Genomic DNA, 27269 nt, shown 5'->3' with positions numbered 1-27269 from the left:
GACTTACAGAAGTTGCCACGATTTCAGACAAGTCTACTTCTAATCAGTGTAATTATAAATTGATGAAATTAGAGTTGAACAGTTTAATGGGGATCTAAGATGATGGATTGCCTTCTGGGGACAGTTCCAGAAAATTAACGATAACCTGAATATTGACGTAGAAGATAGGTTTTTAGTACTTAATTCATTCGGTGGAAAGTGGTTCACCAGCACGTGAATTAATACAAAGCTTCCCTTCGTCTGCAGAGAATTATCCCATAGCTATTCAGCAGCTTAAGTCCAGCTTTGCAAGTGACGAATTCCTTATTGAAGTGTACATTCAGGAATTATTAAAACCAGTCTTGCAGCAGACAAATAAATCTAAGCAGTTAACCTTAGCACAGCTTTATGGCAAACTAGAGACACAGTTGCATGCACTCGAATGGCTAGGGGGTTACATCCAATAAATAAGCAGCAAGTGCTGTTTCCAGTGGTGGAGTCGGCTTTACCAGAAGATATTTTGAGGGTCTGGGAGCATCACAGGTCAACAAAAAAGGCATCACTTGACGAAAATGTTCACAAGAAGTCCACCGGTGTATTGGAGTTGTTCTTAGAGTTCCTAAGGACAAAAGTAGAAAACTAGGAGCATCTTGACTGTGCTGAAACTAGTTTCTCTCCCAGTTGAAATGGTAGAAATAAGAAGTGTGTTGAAACTTCTAAGGTTAGTATTCTGATAGTAGCTACTATATTCAGTACAGAGGAGAAGAAGAAATAGATAGGTTGTGTTTTCTGCCAAAAGACTTCCCACAATTCACAAGATTGTCTTGCAGTTAGGGACAGTTCAAATGAAGGAAAGAGGGACCGAAAGTGGAGTCTGCTTCACGTCTTAACACATTCATGCCCGTATCCGAGTTATTGCCTATAGCGCGTGACCATGCTGTGGACCGTATCCGAGTTAGCCCGGATAAGCACAACCTTGAATTGGAGCCGTTCCTACGCTGCTGGGATCTATTTTGGTCACAAATATGTGCGAGAGAGATGAAGGTAATACCCTTATGAATGCTTCTACTCACCAGAAACCACATGGCCACGGCGATTTTCCCTCCCAATGCACTTTTTTTGTGTTATTTCTGAAGGTAGCCTAGCGCTGGCCCAACTGGCTGCGTAGTTGGTTTGTGATTGCACAAGCATGTGTATAGTCACGTTCTTAAGTGCAACCATGGCGTGTAGGGACAATGTAAGTGTTGACGAAATTGCCAACATCCTTTTCAATGAAGACTCAGGTGATGAACTGATATTCCTGAACTAAGTGAAATTGAAAGTGACAGTGATGACAGTGAAGACGATTCTCCTGGACACGTGACAAAAAACACAGTACTGGTACCTGAATGTTCGCCTTTATATCCCCCCCCTGCGATCCCATTTACTGCCAAACCAGGTATAAATATTGAAACAGAAAACACTAACGAGATGTCATTTGTAAATCTATTTGTTACAGCTGAATTTCTCAAATACCTATGTGAGCAAACAAGTCTGTATGCGAGTCATGTAATCAGTGCTGCGCCACGCCCCTTCTCTTAACCTCTCTTGCTGAAACATGGAGTCCGGTGACTGTTTCAGGAATGAGACAGTACTTGGGTTTGATGCTCACTACCGGCATCATTAGTAAACCATGTCTCAGAATGTACTGGACAGAAGATCCAATTTTCTCCACTCCTATTTTCTCAAAGACAATGTCACGAAATCGCTTCGAAAGTATCCTCTCATTTCTCCACTTTAGTGACAGCAGCGAATACGAGCACAGCACTGACAGATTGTATAAAATCAGACCCATTTTACAGAAACTTTCGGACAGATTTACATAGCTTTATACCCCCAAACAGAAAATTGCTCTGGACGAAGGAATGCTAGCCTGGAGAGGGCGCGTAAGATTCCGCGTATACAACCCCGGTAAAATAATAAAATATGACATTTTAGTGAGGATGGTTTGCGAGTCTAACACGGGGTACATCTGTAAACTCATGATATATGATACAAGTGGTGCAAATTTACAAAGCACAGTTTTTCAGCTGCTTGAAAATTATCTTGGCCAGGGGTATACAGTCTATATGGACAATTATTACAATAGCGTTGGACTCGCGAAACAATTACGGGAACAGAACAATGCCGTATGTGGAACCGGTCGAATAGGGGTGTACCAAAAGATCTAAAGGAACACCAGGCAATTCTCAAACGGGGGGGAAATGACTTTCAGGAGGGACGAGGATGTATTGCTTGTTTCTTGGAGGGACAAAAAGGTTATTACTATGGTAAGTACCATCCATTCGGCAGAAATGGTCGAAACAAAGGAATCTGGAAAAATACAAATGAAACCAGAGTCTGTGACCGACTATAATCAACACATGCATGGTGTTGATACTGCAGACCAGTACTTGGCGCTCTATCCTTTCATGAGGAAAACTATAAAGTAGCCGAAAAAGGTTTTTATTATTTACTGTACTGCTCACTTTTTAACGCATTTCGGCTCTTCCAGAATTCAAATCCTCAAAAATCAAAACCATTTCTGAATTTCATTCAGACAGTAGTTAGGAACTTGCTCCAGGAAAAAAGTGAACCCGACATGCAAGTACAGTCACCTCTCTCCGACATCTCAGCTCCATCTACTTCATCAGCTCCAAGTCAACATCCCGCGATTTTGCCTCCAAAAAGGGCACCGGCCAAGGATCCACCATTTAGGTTAGATGGGAAGAGAAAAGAGCATATTCTCTTCAAGTTTCCACCATCAAATAAAGTCAAGTTCCCTTCTAGAAGGTGCAAGGTGTGCTTCAAAAATAAAATTATTAGTGAAACACGTTATTTTTGTGGAAAGTGTGGTGTTCCCATTCACCCAAGAAAGTGTGACATTAGCTACCACACTCTACGGAGATACTAGAGGACTTCGTTAAGGTATGTGGTAAATTTTGTTTCCATATCTTGTTTAGTTTAGAACTTATTGTGAAAAGAATTTGTTGTTGTTTGCTCTGCCACTAACAGCTGAAATAGCTGGGCCAGCTCTTTAAATAGCCAGCTCAGATGATGGGCATGAATGTGTTAAGAGAGGTCATAATTCTAAATGCCGTAAAGCAGTTGTCACATGTCTTATATGTAACAGAAAACATTTTACCATAATGTGTACTGACTTAGGGACATACAAGAAGACTACTGTCACTAGCAACAAACCCACAGAAAATACAGATAAGGATGTAAGTCAGAACCTGATCTTCTATCAGAGTGAACAAGCTGTACTCCAGACTTTATTGGTTCAAGTGGTAGAAGGAAACAGGAGAATTATAGTGAAAGCCTTAATAGATTCAGGCTCTCGGTGTTCATATTTAAAGGCAGAATGTTTAGAATTGTTAAATTAAAAACCAGTAAGGCAAGACAGAATATACCACAGTCTGTTTAGGGGGGTACCAAGATAAAGAAATAAAATTCCTTGTGGGAGCTGACAGTATTGGTATAATTGATAACAGGTAGAATCACTAAAATAAATGATAGTTTTATTGCAACTGAGACCACACTAGGATGGACAATAATAGGCCAACAACATGTAGAAGGGTGATTAGTTTACTAAACACTGAACGGCTTGACATTTCAAGCCTGTGGCAATGAGGTGTGCAGGAAATTAAGGACCCAGGAGAAGTGAAGAGTCAGAAACTCACGGAGAAGAGGCATTGGATCACTTTCAGAAAACTGTATCAAGGGATGAGAATGCATGATATCAGGTTCACTTACCATGGGTGGAAGGACACCAACAACTGAGGAGCGGCGTCTCCGAAGACCTTAAAAAGTAGTTAGTGGGACGTAAAGCAAATAACATTAATTAATTAACAATTGGGGAGCAACAGGGAGTTAACTGAGAGAAGCCTTATCTCCACTTCAAAGAAGTTGTTGGCGTTGAGCCAGGTTGAAAACTACAAGAAGGTATTCAACGATTGGTTTCTTCTAGGCATCATTGAAGAGATGGAAGACAATAAAATGGGTCGTTATTTATGTTACTACCCTGTCATCAAAGAACACAGCCAGAACAAAATTAGGCCTGTATTTAATGCATCAGCAAAAGACCAGAATGCTGTTTCTTTGAATTGTTGTCTTTTTAGGGGTATTAATCTGGTAGAGGACATCCCAAATGTAATAATTAAGTTTTGCTGCCAAGCAATAGGCATAACTGCAGACATAGAAAAGGCTTTCCTGCAGATTTCTATAGTAGAACAAGGCAGATAATTTTTGAAATTTCTGTAGTGGTCAGATTATGAGATGTGCGTTAAGGTGTTGCAGCACAAGAGAGTGGTATTTGGTGTGAAATCAGGTCCATTTCCATTGAATACTGTTATATTGTATCACTTGAATAGGGTGCCAGAAAAGTTGAAGGGAACAGCAGAGAAACTAAAGTCATCTCTCTACATTGACAACTGTGTCAGAAGCATTAATAATAAAAGTGAGTGAGAGTCAAATCAAATCAAAATCACTTTATTTGCAAATGAGGTGTCTACCTTGGTGGCAAATGATACACAAAAATACATTATTATCAAGCACTAAATTAAAAAATAAAAGAACATTTCCTAAAATATAGTACTACACAATTTACACTAACAGTTTTTCTGTTGAACACACAGCTGATCCTTAATAAATTATATTATTTACAAAACTCTACTCACAATATCTTCTGTACTTACACACATAATCAAGTCGTATGCAGGATGTAGAATCACTTCAAATAATACTATACAACTGCTATACAATTTGAATTTATATAACACTTTTTTTTTTTTTTTTTTTTTTGTACCTAACATGCATAACAACCTGCTGCATCTTAACCAGAGCCCCCTTTCCCATCAGTTTTCAAAGTTCTTGAAGGGCCTTCACAGCTACCATAGCAGTCTCAGGGTTCTCGAAGTCTCCACTGTACTTTACCCCTACAGACAGTCGCCTACTTCAGCTGTTCAATCTTTATAGACAAGGGGATGGAATGAATAAATTCACAAAAATTATTTATAACCAGTAACCTGCACAGGTCAAAAGTCCTCTAACATTTCTTTTCTCTGTTGCTGTTTATTCTTTTCTTGAATATCTGTGCAGATTTTGAAAAAAGATCACACACTTGCCCTGGTAAATCATTCCACTCCTTCATGCCCCTCCCAATGAATGAAAATTTACCCCAATCGCTTCTACTAAAATCCCGTCCAATTTTATACTTGTGGTCAGCCCTGACGATATAATTATTTACCAGCTGAAGCCTCTCGCGGATTTCTCCCCAATGCTTCTTCTCCCATATAGGCTCTATATAATCCTACAAGTCTAGTTTTCTCCCTTCTCTTACTTAAAGCTTCCCACCCAAGTTTCTCGAACATTTCTGATACACTACTTTTTTTCCTGAAATCCACTGTTACAAATCTTGCTGCTTTCCTTTGCACACCATCTATTTGTTTTAGTAGGTATTCCTGGTGAAGATCCAAAACACTGTATATTCCAGTAATGGATGACCCATACTTAAGTAACTTTTCTCTTTTAATTCTTTGTTGCATCCTTTAAGTAGCCTTATTATGACATGTAAGGATATGTATGCTTTCCCAACAATGTCACCAACATGACACTTCCAGTGCAAATTACTTTCAAATCTCACACCTAAGTATTTGCACTTGCCATCTTTTGGGACAGTTACCTCATCCAGAGTGTATTTAAATTCAATTTTTAAGCTCCTCTTTGTAAATGTTGTGACAGTTGATTTGCCTCCATTAACATTCATATTATTATCTTCAGCACATTGTTGGATACTGTCAAGGTACATTTGTAATTCTATACAGTGCTCTATGTTACTTATTTCCCGATAAACAATTATGTCATCTGCATACAATGTTATTTTTGATGTTATAGTATTTCCTAAATTGTTTGCCTGTATCAAGAAAAGTAATGGGCTGATTATACTACCCTGTGGTATTCCCTTCCAAACTTTCTCTTCCTGTGATACATGATTTCCTACTTTGACTTCCTGAACCTTTGAATTTAGAAATGACCGAGCTCGATAGCTGCAGTCACTTAAGTGCGGCCAGTATCCAGTATTCGGGAGATAATAGGTTCGAACCCCACTATCGGCAGCCCTGAAAATGGTTTTCTGTGGTTTCCCATTTTCACACCAGGCAAATGCTGGGGCTGTACCTTAATTAAGGCCACGGCCGCTTCCTTCCAATTCCTAGCCATTTCCTGTTCCATAGTCGCCATAAGACCTATCTGTGTCGGTGCGACGTAAAGCAAAAAAAAAAATTAGAAATGTTCTAATTCAACGTATAACTCTTGTGTCCAATCCTCTTCCCTGCAGTTTCTTTAATAATATTCCATGTTCCACTCTGTCAAATCCTTCAGAAAGGTCTATGGCTACGCAATCCAACTGGCCTCCTGAATCTTCCTGATCTGATATGCCCTGCTGAAATCTCCCCAGTTGTGCCTCACAAGAAAATTTCTTTCTAAATCCATACTGGCTCCACATGAACCAATTTATATCTTCATGTACACGTACACATTTATCACTGAAGCTCAACAGTTGTTGGCAGATGCACAAATGAACTTGAGAGGCTGGGTCACCAGTGGTTTGCCAAGTGAAGGAGAAGTGCCTCTCTTAGGGATGTTGTGGAACACAACTGTGACCACATATGCTGCAACATTGCTATGGTGAAAATAGAAGGCACAGTTACCAAGAGGAAATTATTAGCAGCTGCATAGAAGATATTGGCTTTGTGCTCCAGTGAAATTTGTTCCAAAATTACTTTTGCAGGAGACGTGGGTTCTGAAACTAGGATGGGATCATGAGTTACCACCTCATATAACTAAGGCTTTTGTAAGTGGTTGAGTCAGTTGCACTATGTGGAAACGTGTGTCATCCCTAGGAGATTAAGTGAACTATCCTTGAATTCTGCACAGTGCCATTTACATGAGTTTTCAGATGCCATAAATCAGCTTATGCAGCTTGCACATTTCTTCGTGTTCAAGCAGGGGAAAATGTTACTATGTAATTGGTGATGGTGAAGGCACGCATTGCTCCACTTAAGCAGATGGCTATACCCTGATTGAAACTACTGGGTGCTGTAATTGCTGTTTGTCTATGCAATGTGGATCAATAGACATTGAGCATGACAGACTGTGTGATAAATTATTGGACAGATTCAATAGTAGTTCTTATGTGGATAAATAAGGATGTGCCTTGGAGTGTGTTTGTTTCTAACAGATGCGAGGAAATCCAACAGATTAGCAGACCAGAAGAATGGCATCACTTACCCGGGCATATGGACCCTGCGGATCTTCCAACAGGATGTGGAGGAGAAGATCTGCTTAAAAGTCAGTGGTGGCTCAGACCTGATTGGTTTAGACTTGGGAGCACGCTATCAATACTCTGTTTCATCAGAAGAACTGGACACAGATTGCAGTCCCTACAACAGTGAGTGCAGGCCAAGATTTCACATCACAGTTGCACTTATCAAAGTTGGTGTGAATGGTTGCTTGGATCCTACATTTCTGCTGTAATTCATTGACAGGAAGAGAATTCTGAACAGGGGAACTTACAGGAGAGGAAGTCACAGAATTTGAAACCAGAATATTATGCTTTGTACAGATGGAAAGTTTTAATCAGACTGGGAAGCACTTGTTAACAACAAATATGGAAGTTTATGCAGATGACAAAGGTCTTCTATGGTTCAAGTCAGAATTGATTTATGGGGATGATGTACAGGAGTTCAAATGTCCCATACTGTTGTCAAGTGATCATCCTGTTGTGCATCGCTTAATCTTATTACACCATCTCCAGTCACACCATACAGGAACTCAAGGTCTACTCAATGTGTTGTGGAATAAGTTTTGGATCATTAAAGGTAGGAAAACAGTCAAGGTGGTAATAGGAAGATGTGTTTCATGCAGATGACACAACAGTAAACTTACAGACACACATTTTGCTGCACTTCCCTTTGACCGAATAAAAGATGCTAATGAGTTTGAAGTGACTGGCATGGACTATGCTGGGCCTTTGTTTCTGAGGTCTGGAGGAAAATCCTGGATTGCCCTTTTCACATGTGCAGTATACAGAGCATTCCACTTGGAACTGGTTGAATCCATGAGTACCGGTGCTTTCCTTTTAGCTTTCAGATGTTTCATTGCTCGACCGGGACGTGTTTCTTTGTTCAACACTGATAATGGGACAAATTTTATGGGAGCATTTGATGCATTGAAGAAAATTGATTGGGAAGAAGTTAAGATGGAGAACTCATTGAAAGAGATCACATGGAAATTCTTTCCTGCTACAGCGGCTTGGTGGGGAGGATGGTGGGCACGTCTCATAGGAGTAGTGAAAACTCTACTCAGGCACAATCTTGAGAAAGCAAGACTAGAATCTAATAAACTCTACACAATATTCACTGAATGTGAAGCAGTAATCAACTCGAGGCCACTCACATATGTAATTGATGTGGTCTGTCACCATTAAGTCCTTCAACCTTCCTGAAAAGCATTACTAGTCATGAGGTTGCTGATTTTGATGTTGTTGATGAGAATAATATGAATAGGAGGTGGTGTTTCTTACAACAAGTGAGGAAAAATCTGGGAGAGATATTCAGGCAAGAATATTTAGAATTGCTTTTCAACAGGGGACAAAGGAAAACTAGAAAACTGAATGTTTGTGATGTTATCATACTGTGACAATGTAAAGAGAATTAGTTAGCCTCTAGGATTAGTAGTAAAGGTATTTCAGGGTCTGGAGTGTAACAGGTGTAGTGTGTTTGAAAACTTCAAAGCGAGGGGTCACTTGTCCAGTCCAAAGGCTGTATCCACTTCAGCTTAACAGAGCTACTGGAAAGAAACTTGCAGAAGAAATTGCTCATCATGAAATGGTTCTAGAGAAGAATGAAGATTCTGGGAACCTCAATGCCAAGGGAACAAAGTCTTTGGGGAAGAATGCAAATTCTGGGAACTTGAACACCAAGGATGCAAGGTCTTCAGAGAAGAAAATCAAAACAAAAAATGGTCAAAGTGTTAAAAAAGTGCCACATCGATTGAACTTGTAAAAAGAAACTTGGTGTACTGTACATACATTTTTATATGTGTTTCTTCTATTCCAGGAGATTTAAGAAAATTGTTTTGCCATGTAAGTGCATGAACATTGGACATTGCAAAAGGTGGGAGGATGTCAGAAATGATCTAGGAGGCTGTGAAGCGCGAGCTGATATTTATCTGTTTCTTCTTTGTATGTTTGTGTTATGTTGTGTGTACAAAACATGGCAGTGTGCATCATTTGCACAGATAATAAAGTGTCAATATTTTCCATTATAAGCCAATTCCTAAATACATTACTAGGTATCACTCCTTATTGTCAAACAAGTTTAAAGAGTTGAGAAATCATTACAGTATGTGAAGATTCTATGACTGACCACTTACTAGTAAGATGGCTGGTGAGTGGACAACCACCTATGTACCAACATTTTTCTCAAGGTCCCTGTCCCCTAGCTCAAAATTAGATGTTGATATTTTGGTTCAGATTTGTGAGAGTCCAATGAATATTCTTAACTAAGAATTCTGTAAAGATATTATATAGTTCCAGACACTGGCTTGTTGATAATCAGACAAATTTTATTAATTTAAATGGTTATATACTGCAGTCATCATATTGTAGAAAGGAACACAAAAATAGGGCTGTGGCAGTGTTTACTTTGAGTACTTTAAATGTAAGGTAATGTAGTCTGGACTTCCTGCCTGAAAAGCATTCAGAGTAGGAATACCATTCGAACTGAGAGAATTAGTAGAACAGCCATACTTCTGGCCGAAAGGTGTGTTGGTAAGACGATTTCAAAACTGTGCACAGTGATAGGCGTATACTTCCCGCCATGATACAAAGCAGAAGACATCATGGATGTTGTTAGTGCTGGGGTTAATAGAATACAGCCACAGGATCTAGTAATACTCACAGGAGACCTGAATTGCAGAATAGATGTTCGCAGCTCTAAAACAGAGGTACTTCTAGAATATCTCAAGACAGAAGGGTTAAGCCTGATTAATGAACGAAGTGAAAACACATACATATGCAGTAATGGAAGTAGCACTATAGATTTGTTATTTTTCCAGTATGAAAGATGTCAAAATGATTTCCCTGACAGTTCTACGCACAGCAACCAGGAAGCACTTACCAGTGGCAACAACACTGATGCTGCGAGGGAGAACCAGAGTCGTCACTAAAACTACAGAAGTATCAAGGAAAATCAACATGCGAGTAATATCAGAGTCTAATGCACTAACAGATATGGTGTCCCTACATGTCCAAGATGGTGATATTAATAGTGCAGTATCGAAACTGCAAAACATTATCCTAAATTCCGCTGTAAAATATAGTCAAACCAATAGAAGAGCAAAACCATGGTTCAACAGGTCCTGTTACGAGACCAGATATGAAACAGTCAAACTCCTCCATACGGCTGCAGACACGCTAGAAGAAGAAGAAGAAGAAGAAGAAGAAGAAGAAGAAGAAGAAGAAGAAGAAGAAGCCTGGAAAAGAAGGGAATACAAAAAGCTAATAAGGGAAACTAAAGCGAAATACAATGAAGAGACAGCACTAAGAGAGGTAGAGGCAGAAAACAATCGTTACAAGGTTATCAAGCCGAAACGACCAACATTTCCTTGGAATATTCCCATGAGCACGTGAACGGCTCATTACACACAGGTTTTAACATTTAAGGACACAAGACCATGCATAATGAATGATAGCACCGAAAATTACAGACCAGTACATATGTTCAGCGCAGAGGAGATACGAGAGGTACTCTTAAATTTGAAAAATAACAAAGCTTGTGGGCCAGACATGATTTATAATGAACATTTGAAGAATTTGGCTCCCGTCCTCTTTGAACCTCTTAACAGCCTATTTAACGAATGTGTTAAACAAGGAAGAACACCAGATCGATGGCGGACTCCAATGATAAGGGCTCTTTATAAAGGGAAGGGAGACTTAAATGACCCTAATTCATATTGAGGAGTAGCACTAGAAGATGAAGATATTGACCAAACTGTTAATGCAAAGGCTGAATACTTTAATAGATCAGTATCTCCCAGAAGAGCAATTTGGATTTAGGAAAAACATGTCCACAATACAGGCTATAGAATGCCTCCAGAATGATATTCATGAAGCCTTTAGATTTACGAAAGGGAAGCTACATGTTATATTTGTGGATTATTCGAAAGCCTTTGATACAATTAGTCAAACACAAGTCATACAAAAGATTGAGGATCTCATAGGAAAAAATAATCCCATATTGCAACTAGTAAAAAGCATCCTGGCAAAGAATGAGGTGCAAATAGACGATACTATTACAATATCCGAGCCAATAGACTAGACTACAGTTGTACTACAGGGTGATCCTTTAAACCCTCTTCTTTTTAACGTTGCAACACTTCATGTCATACAGGCAACGAAGGCAGAAGGCACAAACGTTTATATGTATGCAGATAATATGGTTTTAGTGTCCAGATCAATACCTGCTCTGCAGTTGGCATTTGATCAGCTAGTAGAGCGGGCTAAAACAAGTGACCTTCATGTAAACAGAAACAAAACCATGACTGTGACCTTTAGGAAAGGAGGCAGACATGCAACAAGTGATGTGATATCTTTGGATGGAGAACCACTAACCAGTGTGAATAAATTTAAATACCTCAGAATAACACTGCAAATACAAGAAACCATTTTCACAGCACATATCAAACAAAGCCTCCCCTGCAAACCATGTGACCTTGCCTCGGTGGGGAGGCTTGCGTGTCCCAATGAAGCAGATAGCCGAGCTGCAGGTGTAACCATAGCGGATGGGTATCTGTTGAGAGACCAGACTAAGGAATGGTTCATCGAAAGGGGGGTAGCAGCCTTTCGGAAGTTGCAAGAGCGGCAGTCTAGATGGTTGACTGATATGGCCTTGTAATAATACTCAACATTGCTTAGCTGTGTTGATACTGCTGCACGGCTGAAAGCAGCGGAAAACTACAGCCGTAACTAACTCCCGAGGACATGCAGCTCTCTCTGTATGAATGATGTATTGATGATGGCTTCCTCCAGGGTAAAATATTCTGGAGGTAAACTAGTCCCCCCAGATCTCCGGGTGGGGACTACACGAGAGGGGGCGATCATCAGGAAGATGGATACTGACATTCTGCGAGTCAGAGCGTGGAATCTTAGAAGTTTGAATCGTTGTGGTAGATTAGAGAATCTGAGAAGGGAGATAGATAGACTAAAGTTAGATGTAGTTGGTGTAAGTGAAGTACGTTGGCAGGAAGAACAGGATTTTTGGTCAGGCGACTACCGAATTATCAACACAAAATCAAACAGAGGATATGCAGGAGTTGGTTTAATAATGAATAAGAAAATAGGGCAGTGGGTAAGCTACTACGACCAGCATAGTGAAAGAATTATTGTTGCCAAGAGAGACACCAAACCAATGCCCACCACAATACTGCAGGTCTATATGCCGCCTCGCTCAGCGGATGATGAGGAAACCGAAAGAAAATATGAAAAGATAGAAGATTTAATACAATACGTAAAAGGTGATGAGAATCTAATTGATATGGGAGACTGGAATGCAGTGGTAGGCCAAGGAAGAGAAGGTAATACAGTAGGAGAATTCGGATTGGGACAAAGGAACGAAAGAGGAAGTCGGCTGGTTGAATTCTTCACTGATCATAATTTAGTCCTTGCCAATACTTGGTTCAGACACCACAAATGACAGCTTTATACGTGGACAAGACCTGGAGACACTGGAAGGTATCAAATAGACTTCATTACGATTAGGCAGAGATTCAGAAACCAGGTGTTGGATTGCAAAACTTTCCCAGGAGCAGACGTGGACTCTGACCACAACTTGTTGGTCATGAAATGCTATGTGAAGCTGAAGAAATTGAAGAAAGGAAAGAATGCAAAAAGATGGGATCTAGACAAGTTGAAAGTAACAAGCATGAGGGATTGTTTCAAGGAACATGTTGCAAAAGGACCAAATGAAAAGGCTGAAGGAAACACAATAGAGGAAGAGTGGATAGTCATGAAAAATGAAGTCAGCAGGGCTGCTGAAGAAATGTTAGGAAGGAAGAAAGGAAAGATTAACTAAGAATCAGTGGATAACTCAGGAGATATTAGACCTGATTGAAGAACGACGAAAATATAAGAATGCTGGAAATTAAGAGGGCAGAAAAATAATACAGGCGATTAAAGTATCAAGTGGATAGAAAGTGCAAGGTAGCTAAGAAATAATGGCTGAAGGAGAAGTGCAAGGATGTCGAAGGTTGTATAGTCTTAGGAAAGGTACATGCTGCATACAGGAAAATCAAGGAAACCTTTGGAGAAAGGAAATCTAGGTGTATGAATATTTAGAGCTCATATGGAAAGCCACTTCTAGGGAAAGAAGACAAAGCAGAAAGATGGTAGGAACATATCAGAGTTTAATAGAGCTGTGAGCGCCCTAAATAGGAACAAGGCACCTGGAATTGATGACATTCCCTCTGAATTACTGACTGCCTTAGGAGAAACCAGCATGGCAAGGATATTCCATTTAATGTGTAGGATGTATGAGACAGGAGAAGTCCCATCCAGTTTTCGGCAGAATGTTTTTATACCTATTCCGAAGAAAGCTGGTGCTGACAGGTGTTAAAACTATCGCACCATTAGTTTAGTGTCTCATGCCTGCAAAATTTTAACATATATTATTTACAGAAGAATGGAAAAACAAGTTGAAGCTGAGTTGGGAGAAGATCAATTTGGCTTCAGAAGAAATGTAGGAACACGTGAAGCAATCCTGACTTTACGTCTGATCTTAGAGGATCGAATCAAGAAGGACAAGCCCACGTACATAGCATTTGTAGATCTAGAAAAGGCATTCGATAATGTTGATTGGACCAAGCTATTTAAGATTCTGAAGGTGATTGGGATCAGATACCGAGAACAAATAATTATCTACAGTCTGTATAAAAATCAGTCTGCAGTGATAAGAATCGAGGGTTTTGAAAAAGAAACAGCAATCCAGAAAGGAGTGAGGCAAGGCTGTAGTTTGTCCTGCTCCTTTTCCCTGTTTACATAGAACAGGCAGTAAAGGATATCAAAGAGGAATTTGGAAAGGGAATCACAATAGAAGGAGAGGAAATCAAAACCTTGAGATTTGCCGATGATATTGTTATTTTATCTGAGACTGCAGAAGATCTCGAGAAGCTGCTGAATGGTATGGACGAAGTCTTGGGTAAGGAATACAAGACGAAAATAAATAAGTCTAAAACAAAAGTAATGGAGTGCAGTCGAACAAGGGCAGGTGATGCAGAAATATAAAATTAGGAAATGAATTTAAAGGAAGTAGATGAATATTGTTACTTGGGTAGTAAAATAACTAACGATGGCAGAAGTAAGGAAGACATAAAATGCAGAATAGCACAAGCAAGGAAGAGCTTTCTTAAGAAAAGAAATTTGCTCACTTCAAACATTGATATAGGAATTAGAAAGCTGTTTTTTAAGATCTTCATGTGGAGCGTGGCATTGTATGGAAGTGAAACATGGACGATAATTAGGTCAGAAGAAAAGAGAATAGAAGCTTTTGAAATGTGGTGTTACAGAAGAATGCTGAAGGTGAGATGTATGGATCGAATCACAAATGAACAGGTACTAAATCGAATTGGGGAGAGGAGATCGATTTGGCTAAATTTGACGAGAAGAAGAGATAGAATGATAGGACACATCTTAAGATACCCAGGACTTGTTCAGTTGGTTTTTGAAGGAAGTGTAGGTGGTAAGAACGGTAGGGGTAGACCAAGGTATGAATATGACAAGCAGATATGACAAGGAGATGTAGGATGCAGTAGTTATGTAGAAATGAAAAGGTTAGCACATGACAGGGTGGCATGGAGAGCTGCATCAAACCAGTCTATGGACTGATGACTTAAACAACAACAACATCAAACAAAGATTAACAGCAGCACTGATAGCTATTAATGGCCTCAAATATTTATATAAAATATCTCTTCAGACAGCGTTGAAGTTATTCAGGGTGAAAATAGCACCTGTAATAACCTACGGCATCTCCAGTATCTGGCAGCATCTGTCAGTAACAGACTTAAAAGAGTTGGAGAAGATAAGAGCAACATTTTTAAAGAGAGCCCTATGTTTGTCGAAATTTTCTTCTTCGAGAGTGGTGTACGAGCTAACTAGGGAAATTATGCTATTGGAGGAAATATGGGACAAATTCTCTCTCCCATCAACTCCAGCATACCAAAGTTTATTTCACAAACATATCGGAAATCTGGCTGGACTTCTGCAGTACGGAAGCGATGAAGAACGCCAAATTGAAGGAAGCCAACTACAAGTTACGACATGTAACAACAAAACTAGCCGTGCATGGCTTTCATTTCAAACTATGCTCCACGACAAAGTATCGCTCGCCAAATGAGGGATGCATGTGTGCTTTGTGCAGGAGGCAGTGTGATCGTTATCACGTACTAAGCTGTGCAGGAAGGAAAATGCCTCTAATTAAGTTCTACATTGAATGATTTTGTTTATTCTTTGTATATGGCAATTAGCTGCAATAAATATATTATTAAATGTAAGGTAATAGATTTTTTTATCTGTAGAATTAATTTTTGAAGCTGTTGCAGTGCTTTTATATTATCTAAGTCTGGTTGTTGTTGTTGTATTATATCATTCTCCTAACGGGGATGTAAGTCAGTGACCTGCAACAACGCGAGCGAAACTTACCATGCACCCTCCACAAATGCGCTGAGAAGGCGGTTCATGATTTTTATGAGAGCTACCAAAAGTTTCTGTTGAATAACAAAGTAACATACATAACAAGCACTCGAGTTATAGGAAAGTGGTTGGTGTTGGTTGAATGCTCCTCGCTCTAACCAGTAGGCCTGTACTAATTAAACATCAGTATGAATGTTGATGATGGTACAGTACAATACAGTGAACCTCAAGTGGAAGCTCGGATACTGGTTCTGCTGATGGTAAGAGAACGCAAGACACAATTTCAAAATGATGTCCTGAAAATAAGATTAAATCATGAGAGTATATAGTAACAGAGAAAAGTTAAAAAGAAGTTAGAAGCTTGGCTTGTACTAAATTCGGAGAAGTAAGGGATAATCTATAAATTTAAAACACAAGGCATTTTAATTTGCCAGACACCAACTCACTTTGAAGTAGTTCATTATTCAGACGAAACTTCCTTTGGGCTGCACAAAGCATTTTCAGTAGTGATGGGAAGTGATTTGCAAACCTGCTACTAAATCACTGCTAGTGTGAAATCACAGTTAAACCTGCTAGTGGGTTGGCCAGACTAGCAGGTCTTAACTGCGATTGTGATGATTCGCAGGCGGCAGCGCTGCGCTGCGAGAAATCCTTAAACTAACGTGATCAACCATCGTGAAACGCACAGCAAGGCCAATAGTAGCAGCCAGTAGCAGTTAGCAGTTAAGCAAGCAGTACCAGATAACCTAATCAAGTACCGGCAGCGCTGCGCTGCGCTGCGAGAAATCCCTAAACTAACGTGATCAACCAGCGTGAAACGCACAGCAAGGCCAATAGCAACCAGTAGCAGTTAGCAGTTAAGAAAGCAGTAGCAGTAGCAGATAACCTAATCAAGTACCGGCAGCGCTGCGCTGCGAGAAATCGCTAAACTAACGTGATCAACCAGCGGGAAACGCACAGCAAGGCCAATAGCAGCCAGTAGCAGTTAGCGGACTAGCAGTTAAGAAAGCAGTAGCAACTAATCTAATCAGTAATCACAGCATCATACTCACAAGTTCAAGTCTGTGACCCACACCACAGTCGCAGTTGCGGCTGCGCTGTGATTGTAAACACCTATTGTCGACATTGTCATACGATCACAGGAAGGGAAAGTGAATAGAAGCTGCGGCCGTGAAAGCCATCTTGCCCATTTTTGAAAGGAGCTATTGTCGTGTTGTGGGATTTATAACCTCCCAACCTGAGATTTATTTTAGTCTTCTCATTATCTCATTCTGTTTATTGGGTTGTGGCTTGTGGTTATAGGTCTAAAAGTGAAAAATTGTGATGGTAGCAGTTGAATTGACTAAGTATTTTAATCAGTGATTTGCGACGTTGTAGGCATAAGATTTTGCCTATTGTTTTTGTTTTTACACTATTGTACAGTAGTATAAATATTCGGTACTAAAATTAGTGGTATTGCCAACAAGAGAATTGGCAGCAGGCGAACTCTGAGTGAGTTTTGGGCATTTTATCAGAATAGTCTTTTCCTCCTCCTGTCCGACTCCTTGGCTGAGTGGTCAGCGTTGAGGCCTCTGGTTCAGAGGGGTCCCGGTTTCGATTCCCGGCCGGTCGAGGATTTTAATCGCGTCATATTAATTCTTCTTGTATCCAGGAGATAGTGGGTTCGAACCCCACTGTCGGCAGCCCTGAAGGTGATTTTCCGTGGTTTCCCATTTTCACACCAGGCAAATGCTGGGATTGTACCTCAATTAAGGCCACGACCGCTTCCTTCCCACTCCTAGGCCTTTCCTGTCCCATTGTCGCCATGCCCCAGCATTTGTCTGGTGTGAAAATGGGAAACCACGGAATGTCATCTTCAGGGCTGCCGATAGTAGGGTTCGAATCCACTATCTCCCGGATGCAAACTCACAGCTGTGCACCCCTAACCACACGGCCAACTCGCCTGGTCGTACCGAGTGTAACAGCCTACCTGAATATTGGCGGGAAGTAGCTGGGGAGTTATATAACTTTCTTCTTTAGCATGCTATTCCTCTGGTTCATAAATTTGCTGATGCTACTGGTACATAACACACTGGTTCATCATAGCATTCGAGCTGGTCAATCCCTACAGTGAGGCACTGACTCGAATGAGCAGTGTGCATATTTAACGGAATAATGACAGAGGAGTCTTCACGGATTTCTACGGCCTTGTCATTCCAGCTCTGGAACTTTGGACTGTTAGATCGGCAACGTAGTACTGTTCGTTAAAAGTGAGAAAATCTGCAGTTTTTCATTTGATCGAGTATTTTATATGATAACGTTGCTTTTAATCGCTCCATTCCTACTGACTTTGTTGTAATGACCTATGTTGACTTCTTAGGAAAACCACAAATTCAGTCTTTCTGAAAATCCCGTAGGGAAGCATGAGTACATCAACTACCAATTATTAAAAAGTAGTCCTTGTTGATTTGTACGGTGGCGTACATTTTGAAAAATGGTAATGTATATAGCCTAACGTTTTAAAATATGATTCTGAAAAATGAGTGTTTTCAGCGTTAGCGCGAGTTCGCCCGTGTACTGAATGCTGCATGACAAAGTGATGATGTGATGATAGTCATATTTCGAGTGGCATTGTATCCTAGGTGGCGTTGGCTGAATCACAGTTAATCACAGTTAAAAATCACTGCTACTTCAAAATAGCAATCACAGTTTGACCTGTGAGTGTAAAATCACTGCTAGTCACATCACTAATTTTCAGTAATGTCAGTCAATTCCAGTAACTGACAGCAGATGGCAATACTGTAGTTCATCATGTGGCTGACAACAGATTGCACTACTGCAGTTACATTCTAGGATGTGGCCAAAGGTATTATTGAAAATATAAAATCTTAGACACTGGAAGATTTCAGCAATTCCGTCTCTCCTCCAGGCTTTAGAAGCAGTTGAGTGTTCTGTCCGTGGCTTGACTCAGTGTTGCTGTGTAGAGAGATATTTGCACTGCCGCTCTCTGACTTTCCCTGGCTATGTATTTGCAACTCTTCAGTCATTTCACATTGCTTACCCTCTCTGTAACTGTTGTTAGCAAAACGTTCATCATGTATACATTGTCATTGTAAATTGTTTAATCCCCTTTGTTGTGAATATTTCGTCAATATTACATTGACCTCAGTGGTGGTAGGAAGATAGATACCGTGTTTTACTTTTACTTTCTTTGATATTCATCATATTGTTCATTATGCTTTTATAATTATGGAACGCCTGATTATAGCAATAGCCGCTGATAGCAACTGTTTATTTCAGTCTGTATTACATTGTTTATGTAATACTCAGGAATGTCACCATGAAATACATTTACAGGTTATTTTGGCAATTAAAACTGCATGGGAATATTACAAAGATTTTGCTTTAGGTGACACATCCTATTGACTGGCCGTTAATAATTCAAACGAAAATTTATTATCTCTGAACAGTGAATATGCTGGCCATATTGAATTACATTGTATGAATGGTCAGTTATTCCCTGATTATATATATTTTGGATGGTCAGGTCAGGTACATCCTAGTACCATATGTGGCAGGGAACTGCTAAAGACTAAGGGAGATAACCCTGACAGAAAATCTTCTCTAACGTTGGACCTAGCAAGTCAGTTGGAGAGTAACTGCAACCGCTTTCAACACTTATACGAGCCTCGGATGCAAACAGAGATCTCAGAGATAGACAACAGCACCCGCAGACCCTCGCCAGGTATGATGACTTACCGGCTGATGATAGGCCAGGCCTTGCAATTGTGCAACAACACTGAGAAGACAACACACTTGAATTGGAACAATCGTTGTACTGAATTTGACTGGGAAATGTGAAGAGTTAGTGCAGATCATGGAGAGAAGGAAAATGTCACTCCTAGGACTGAGTGAAACTAAATGGAAAGGTAAAGGGAAGAAAGAGTTGAGGAAGAACTATACCCTCTACTGGAATGGTAACAACAGAGAGATGAAAAAAATGGAGTAGGATTTGATATTGTCAAAAGAGTTAGATGGCATTATAGAGATCCAGTACATCAATGAGAGAATTATAAAGGCAACAGTTCACCTAGGAGAAAAGAAGCTGGCACTGGTGCAAGTGTATGACCCTCAGACAGGTTGCAGTCAGTATGAAAAGAACAAGTTTCTCAAAGACCTAGTAGAAATCATCAGTGAAGAGAGGTCAATCATCACCAGGGAACTCAGTGCACAGCTCGGGACAAACAGGAATGGCTATGAGAAGGTGATGGGACCACATGACCATGGGAGAAGGAATTCAAAGGGGAACATCTCCTAGACTTCTGCATAAGACACTGTTTGGTAGTAAAAAACAGTTGGTTCAATAAAAGAGTCAGTCACAAGATTATTCAATACAGCTGGGATGGACAGAGCAAGACGGTAGTTGACTATGTCATACAGATAAAGAAAGAAGTAGACTTGTGACCGATGTCAAGCTGATTCCAAGTGAGAACCTCAACAGCGATCACGGTTATTAGTAGCAGATATGAAAGACATTTATGTACCGAAGATAACCAGGAAATTACCTAAGATTAAAGTGTGGGAACTATAGCAGATCAGAAAGAGGGCCGATTATCAGGACTGTATAAGAGGACAACTGCCTACGGAAGAGGTGGAAAATGGTGATGTAGAGTGAACAAGATTTAAAAACACCTTGATGAAAGAAGCAATGGACGTTTGTGGGAAGACAGGTGCAGGAGTAGGGGAAAAAGAGACAATCTGGTGGAATGAAAGAGTAAGATCATCAACAAAGGAAAGGAACATAGCACAAATAGGACGAGATAGAAATACAAACCAGAACAGGTAAGAGACGAAAGGAAGATCAGAGACCTTGAGCAAGTTTACTGGGACAAGAAACTTGAGAGTTAAAAGAGTAGTAGAAGAGGAGAAGATAAAGTGCTGGGGGAAAATTACTCAAAAACTGGAGGAAGACAGCAGAAGCAATATGAAACTATTGTTCAAAGTGATCAAAATCTAAAAGGAATTCAGTCGAAACCATCAGAGCAATAGAGGATCCCAGTGGAAGCCTGGCCAGGAAAGAAAAGGACAGCAGAGAGGTTCTGAGGAATCATTTTGATCCCTTATTGAACAGTGCAGGAGCAGATTGTAAAACAAAATAAAACAAAATAACCAGCTGTTGAAACCTACACAGAGGAGCCTCCCATGTCATGCGCAGAAACAGAATCAGCCCTTAAGAAGATGCCAAAAGGGAAATCCCAGGAATTGATGAAGTCAGCACTGACATGATTAAAGCAGCAGGAGTCCAGGGTTTAGATTGGCTACACAGGGTGCTCTCTGCAGTTTGAAAAGATGACAAGATAACTACTGATTGAAGCAAGGGTGTCATTATCTCACTTTTTAAGAAAGGAAATCACCAAAAATGCTCCAACTACCAGGGAATGACACTCCTTTCTCATGGGCTTAAGATTCTCGAGAAAATCTTAGAGAACAAATTGTGAGTCATTTTAGAGCCACAGTTAGAAGAGGAGCAGTATGGCTTCAGGACTGACAGGCCCACAACAGACCTTATCTCAGTGTTTGTATGTTAATGGAGAAATATTGGGGGGAAAAAGGCAAAGATCTGTTTATGGTTCTCATTGATATCGAGGCGGCACATGACAGCATTGCAAGAGAGAACATATGGGAATGTCTGAGAAAAAGGAATGTGCCCTAGAGACTGGTGAGGAAAGTTCAGATGCTGTATGAGCACTGTACCAGCTTTGTGCAATTGGGTGATGGACATTCATTCTGGTTCCAGACCAAAAGTGGAGTCCAGCAAGGCAGTGCACTATCCCCATGATTGTTTATCACCATCATGGATGACATAATGAACATCAAGAAAACCTCTGGTGAACTAAATGCAATGGCTTTTGGTGATGAAATTATGATCTGGAGAGAAACTGAGGAATGAGTACAGTTGAGACTCAGTGAATGGAAAGTTAAGTTCCAGGAATTAAATCTCAAGATAAGCAAACCGTAAACAGTAGTGATGGCAAGAAACAGAGAGAGATGACCAGTGAACATCATGCTGGGAAACCATCCACTAGAAAGTGTGGAAAACTTTGCTGACCTCGGCATTGTAATATCTCAAGATACACTAGCCACAAAGAAGGTAGCAAATAGAGTGTAGAAGAGCTCTCACTTTTAACAGCAAGAACGAACACTCCTGTGGGATCTCAAGATGCCAACAAAATCAAAGCTGATGATCAATCAGTACTTCATACCAATCTTAACCTATGGTATCAAAATATGCACGTTCACTAAGAAGGAATCATCAAGGTTGCAGGCATCTAAAGTTCCTTAGGTCCAGAATTCAAAAAACAAAACTGGACAAGTTAAGGAATGATATGGTTAGAAATGAAGCTGGGATGGAGACATCATTGTTAGATCAGGTCAGCATATCCAGATTGAGGCAGCTTGGGCATGTAATGAGGATGGAGCCAATAAGGACAGCTTATGTTAAATTGGAGAGACATGTGGCAGGGAAATGGATGGTGGGAAGACCAAGAACCCACTGGATAGACATTGCAGATCGGGGAGGACGCTGGAGGACGTCGTTGACAACAGAACATATCTCAATAAGACAGAATGGAAGAGGCTTGCCAACAGTACATGGGAGACTGGAACTGTAAAATTGATGATGATGGTGTGTAGAGATATAGTAACATAAGCAACAGCATTGGAGACAATATTTGCAACATACTTTTCTTCTGACAATATTAATGCAGGCCATTATAGTGTTTTGGAATTTCATTCTAATGGTTTACATTGTTTTCCATCAATCACAGTAAAGGATATTGTTCAAAAAACATGTAAGAGGAGAAAGACACTGATTGACTGCAGGGAAAGTGCAGCGTGAAGCCCAGCATTCAAGAAGCGGTGGTTTAAAATTCCACATCCAATACTGTACGTAGTGCTGTGCAAGGCACAGTACCCAGTGAATGTAAGCTTAAATTTCACATGCCACAACCACCACTATGCATAATGCTGTGCAAGACATAGTGCCTACAGGAATGCAGGATGATGCTGAAATTGGAAAAAGGAAAAATCATTGACTGGACTGAGAAAAAGAAAAGTTCGGCGTATACATTACCAAAGCTGAGCGCATTTGCAAAGTCAATGTAAACTAGGCGGAAACCATTGAAATTCAACAAAATACCAAGTTCTTGGTTTGGTGAAGTATATTTTTATGGCACTTTAAAACTGTTGAGTGACTGCATGCTTCCAAACATGCTGTTATTCAGAACTCTATTAAATTTTCTTCTCTTTATTCAGAATTTAAAATATTCGTCTGTTCAAAAATATGTGAGCAAGACCACAAGAATCAAACTTATCTAATTTTATGCAGTAAAACTGCTGTACCCAGCGGGCGAAAGTTAGGTTAGAGATTCAACACAGCGTGGCTCGTACAACGTTATATAACACTCAGCAGGCTTGCCAATGTTTGGATTGTTAGGTCCGGCTAGTGACAAAGCCATTGGGTAGAGCACACACCATGGCAGTTTCTAAATTAGTGGTTCTCTTACTTTTATTGAAAATGGCAGCCCTTTACCTGGACATGATTCTTTTATATAAGCAGGAATACCTCTAGGGGTGGGATGGTGGGTCCCTGGCTAGCATAAAGGAAGTATCTCTCCATTTTTCTACTTAAGGTATCATTGCGCATCATTTTTATATGATTTTCCTCCTTCCTAAGTATGCCCACCGGGTATCGAAGTGCCACCCAGCAAACTTGTCCAAAATTGGCATTCTTGCCCTTAAAAATGAACACTGTGATCATATCAGTTCTAAAGTTATAGAAGTTATACCTGAAACAGTCAGAACATACATCAGTGTAAATAACTTAATTACTGGAGATGAAAATGAAACACTCAGTTTCTGATAAGATTTTCTGAACATCCTGGAATTAAGTAGTTTGCTCCTTATGTCCTTAAATTAAAACCTGAAGGAATTGTAATGTTATTAAGAAACTTAAAAGCTTCACAAAGGCTTCTAAACAGAACAAGATTAATTGTACTCAAATTAAATGGTGTATGAATTTTAATGCTGGGAGTGTCCGAGGACAAGTTCGGCTTGCCAGATGGAGATCTTTTGATTTGACGCCCGTAGGTGAGTTATGCATCGTGATGAGGATGAAATGGTGATAAAGACGACACATACACACAACCCCCGTGCCAGTAGAATTAACCAATTACGGTTAAAATTCTCGATCCTGCCGGGAATCAAACCTGGGACCCCTGTGGCCAAAGGCCAGTACGCTAACCATTTAGCCATGGAGCTGGACATTAATTGTACTAAAAGTGCATGACAATTGTTTTTCTGGAAAGTACTGTACCAGGAAATGATTGTGGGACCAGAGCATGGGAAGGATCTCAGGTAGTGCTCGGTTTCTTATTGGAGCAGGTACAGAGATGGACAGTATCGCAGGGCGAATCATAGATGGTAAAAATCTTTTTGATAGAATTTATTAAAAATATTCACAGAAAAATCACCCTGCAATTGGAATTTCAAACTCAAATTTCCAGCCAATTTTTTCCAAAAATTGCAAAATAAAAGGTCGATACTTTTATCTTCTGAGACGTCTATTTGTTTAGGAATGTCCAAAATAAATTCACTCTTCTATAGACCATATACACCCTACAGTTCATCTAATATGAATTCAAATACAAAAATATCACTTTGCACCTTGAATTTTATCAAGTCCATCACTTATGGTGCTGACCTACAGTCTTTCTAATATTTTGAACATAAAATGAACATACACTTTCATGAATTTGATAGTTTAAATGAAAATATTTGATCATTTGCTGTATGTCTCTACAGTTCATTTAAGTTGAAAATAAAGTAAAGTAGTGCATTTCCAAATCCTAAAGTTCATCTATGTGAAATTAATTCAAGTTATGGATGGTTTTAAAAAGGAATTTACAGTTTAAAAGCAAAATATGAACCTTCCTAACTGTGTGCTTTGTTAAAAGTTTGTCAGTATGATTACTCACTCAGAATATGAGAAGATCACTTGGAATCTGCTTATAAGTGTTGGTGTTGTGCCGTACGGTGACTTGGTGCCTGGAACATTCCGCAGTGTGCAGCCAAGGCTCGAACTCAGCAACGGCGATGTGTTCGGTGAAGATACCACGTTAATCTCCTTTGTCGACGTCCCTCGATGGGTACCATAACTGAAGAAACCACGTAAATCCCACGTTGGAAGCGACATTCGATGCAGCAGAATTTCACAGCACTTTGCCAAGATTTCTGTTGTTCTTTGAGGTAATGTCGGAATACCGAAAGTTCAGTTGGCACTATAGAGCTCTCAAATATCACTAGAATTGATATAATACACCGACACAGGTTGTAATGCACAGTTCTATTCTCATATTAATTTTATGGTGTTGAATGTGTGACTTAGAATTCACAGTCCTTGCTACCGTATGGTTTGTAAGTCAGGTTAAAAGAGTAAGGATTTATGATCGTTTTCACTACGGAAAACACAGTTTATTATATACACACAGTTCATGGAATTAAGATTTAACACTGTCACAGTTCATAATTGTCAATAATTATGTCTGAGGTTCGAGCGTAGAATAATAATCACAGTCCATAAGCACTTGAAAAATGTTGTAAACAACAGTCTCTGAAATAACACTGTTCACAGATTAAGACGATTTTATGGCTGGATTTACAACACATAAGTCTGTACTACTTAATTTTGTTATAAAAAGTTCTTAATGTTCACCGAGTTTCTCATAGTAGCGATCGAAAGATCAAGAAAATGCACATAAAAATGGTCAATTCTAGCCCTGTTATTGGATGAACTTCTAATGACATAATGCCTCTCACGGTTCACAGTTGTAATATTGGAGGAGAAATATGTCTCAGAATTATAAAAAAGGTCTCAAATTAGGATTTTAGTTCACCACACGCAATGACTTAGAATATTATCACAGTTCAATGATACAGTTCAGAATTACGTGAAATTGGCAAAGTTCACAATGTCGTTTACTGGCAAATGAAATACTCGACACTTCAATTCACAATTTCTATTATAGCTTTACTCAGTTAACACGCCTCTAAGTATTATCTAACGATGATTTAGTCATAGAAACTTTTAGAATATTTCCTTCGTTGCGGCGCGGCAGAAACTTTACTAGCGACGTCTTTGCACTATTTTAACGTGTTCGAGTGTGACCACTACTATGTCCTCGCAAATCGCGACGGAGCATACTGTCCTTCCTAATTGCAGAAAAAACACACACACAGAGCCTATAACCTTGGTTCACTGACCTATTTATACCTGTCTGCGAGCAGCGCTCGGAATCAGGTGATGAAGGGGTGATAATTCCTTCCAAACTTTAACTTCTTATATCTCGAAAACCACTGGACGGATTGGTCTCAAATTTGCAGGGTTTCACTTCCAGAATATTGGCTCAGCTGCCATGTTAATTTTAAAACACACTAGCTGTAGCAACCAGGGCTGTCTGGATATTTGTTTTTAATCTTTACTTTTAGGAATTTTATAATGTGTTAATTGTGTGTGAAATGAATTTTTGTAGATTTCTTTATTGTGATGTTGATTGATTTAAAGTTATTATTATGTGTGTAACCCTAAACTACTAACATTATTTGGTAGTTGCCCAATGCCAGCATATGTAAAATTTATGTACATGTCCATTTGTATGCTAAAACAATAAGCAAACACCACATTGTTGCAAGAAGTAATATATTATTTAAGAATTATGAAGTACAATTTGCATTATGTTGTTAATAAAGAATAATTCAAAAGACCTGAGTGGATCAGCTTCTGCGTTCGACGTAGGTCCTGGTCGGTTATGAACGATGTTGTTTCTTTTTATTTTTTTATTTATTTATTTATTTATATTTATTTATTTATTTATTTATTTATTTATTTATTTATTTATTTATTTATTTATTTATTTATTTATTTATTTATTCTTTCATGTGGCGAAGTTAGGGCACATGGCCCTCTCTTACACTTAACCACAATACAACAAATAATATTAAGGTTGCCTATTACTAATTATACTAATTATACTAATTATACTACTTATACTATTTCCTAAATTAAACTTAAGTTACACACCCACACAATATGCAGCTTATCAGCTCGTTACTTCAGTCCTCTTTTCTATCTCACACAAACACTTGCTCACACACTTATCAACTACCCTTACATTTACATTATATAAAACTAACAGAAACAATTTTTAATTTTACAATTGCCAATCACACGCACACAATACACACCAATCCACACTTCAATCGGTAACTCTCAACAGGTAGTCTCGGCAAGATATTTTAAATTTGAGGAAAGAGTCAATGCCCCTGACACTTATTGGCAGGGAATTCCAAAGCCTGGAACCGGTTACAATAAAAGATTTATTATACACAGAAGAGTGGTGAAGAGGAATAGCTAGAGTGGAGCCCGAGCGAGTGTTACGGTTATGGAAGGAAGAGAGGAAGTGAAGTTTAGATGAAATATACTGGGGGA

At 39.5% G+C, this 27269-nt stretch overlaps 1 protein-coding gene across 3 annotated transcripts in view; it reads left to right on the top strand.

Moving 5' to 3' along the window:
- The window catches only part of LOC136864419 (interleukin-1 receptor-associated kinase 4), a 316630-nt gene that overhangs the window by 140795 nt on the left and 148566 nt on the right, over positions 1–27269 (top strand). The gene's annotated exons all lie outside the window — the stretch shown is intronic.

This window comes from Anabrus simplex, chromosome 2 (genome assembly GCF_040414725.1).
Source record: "Anabrus simplex isolate iqAnaSimp1 chromosome 2, ASM4041472v1, whole genome shotgun sequence".
Classification (NCBI taxonomy): Eukaryota; Metazoa; Arthropoda; class Insecta; order Orthoptera; family Tettigoniidae; genus Anabrus; species Anabrus simplex.
The sequence above is the reverse complement of the archived record's forward strand: the minus strand, read 5'-3'. Positions and strand labels throughout refer to the sequence as shown.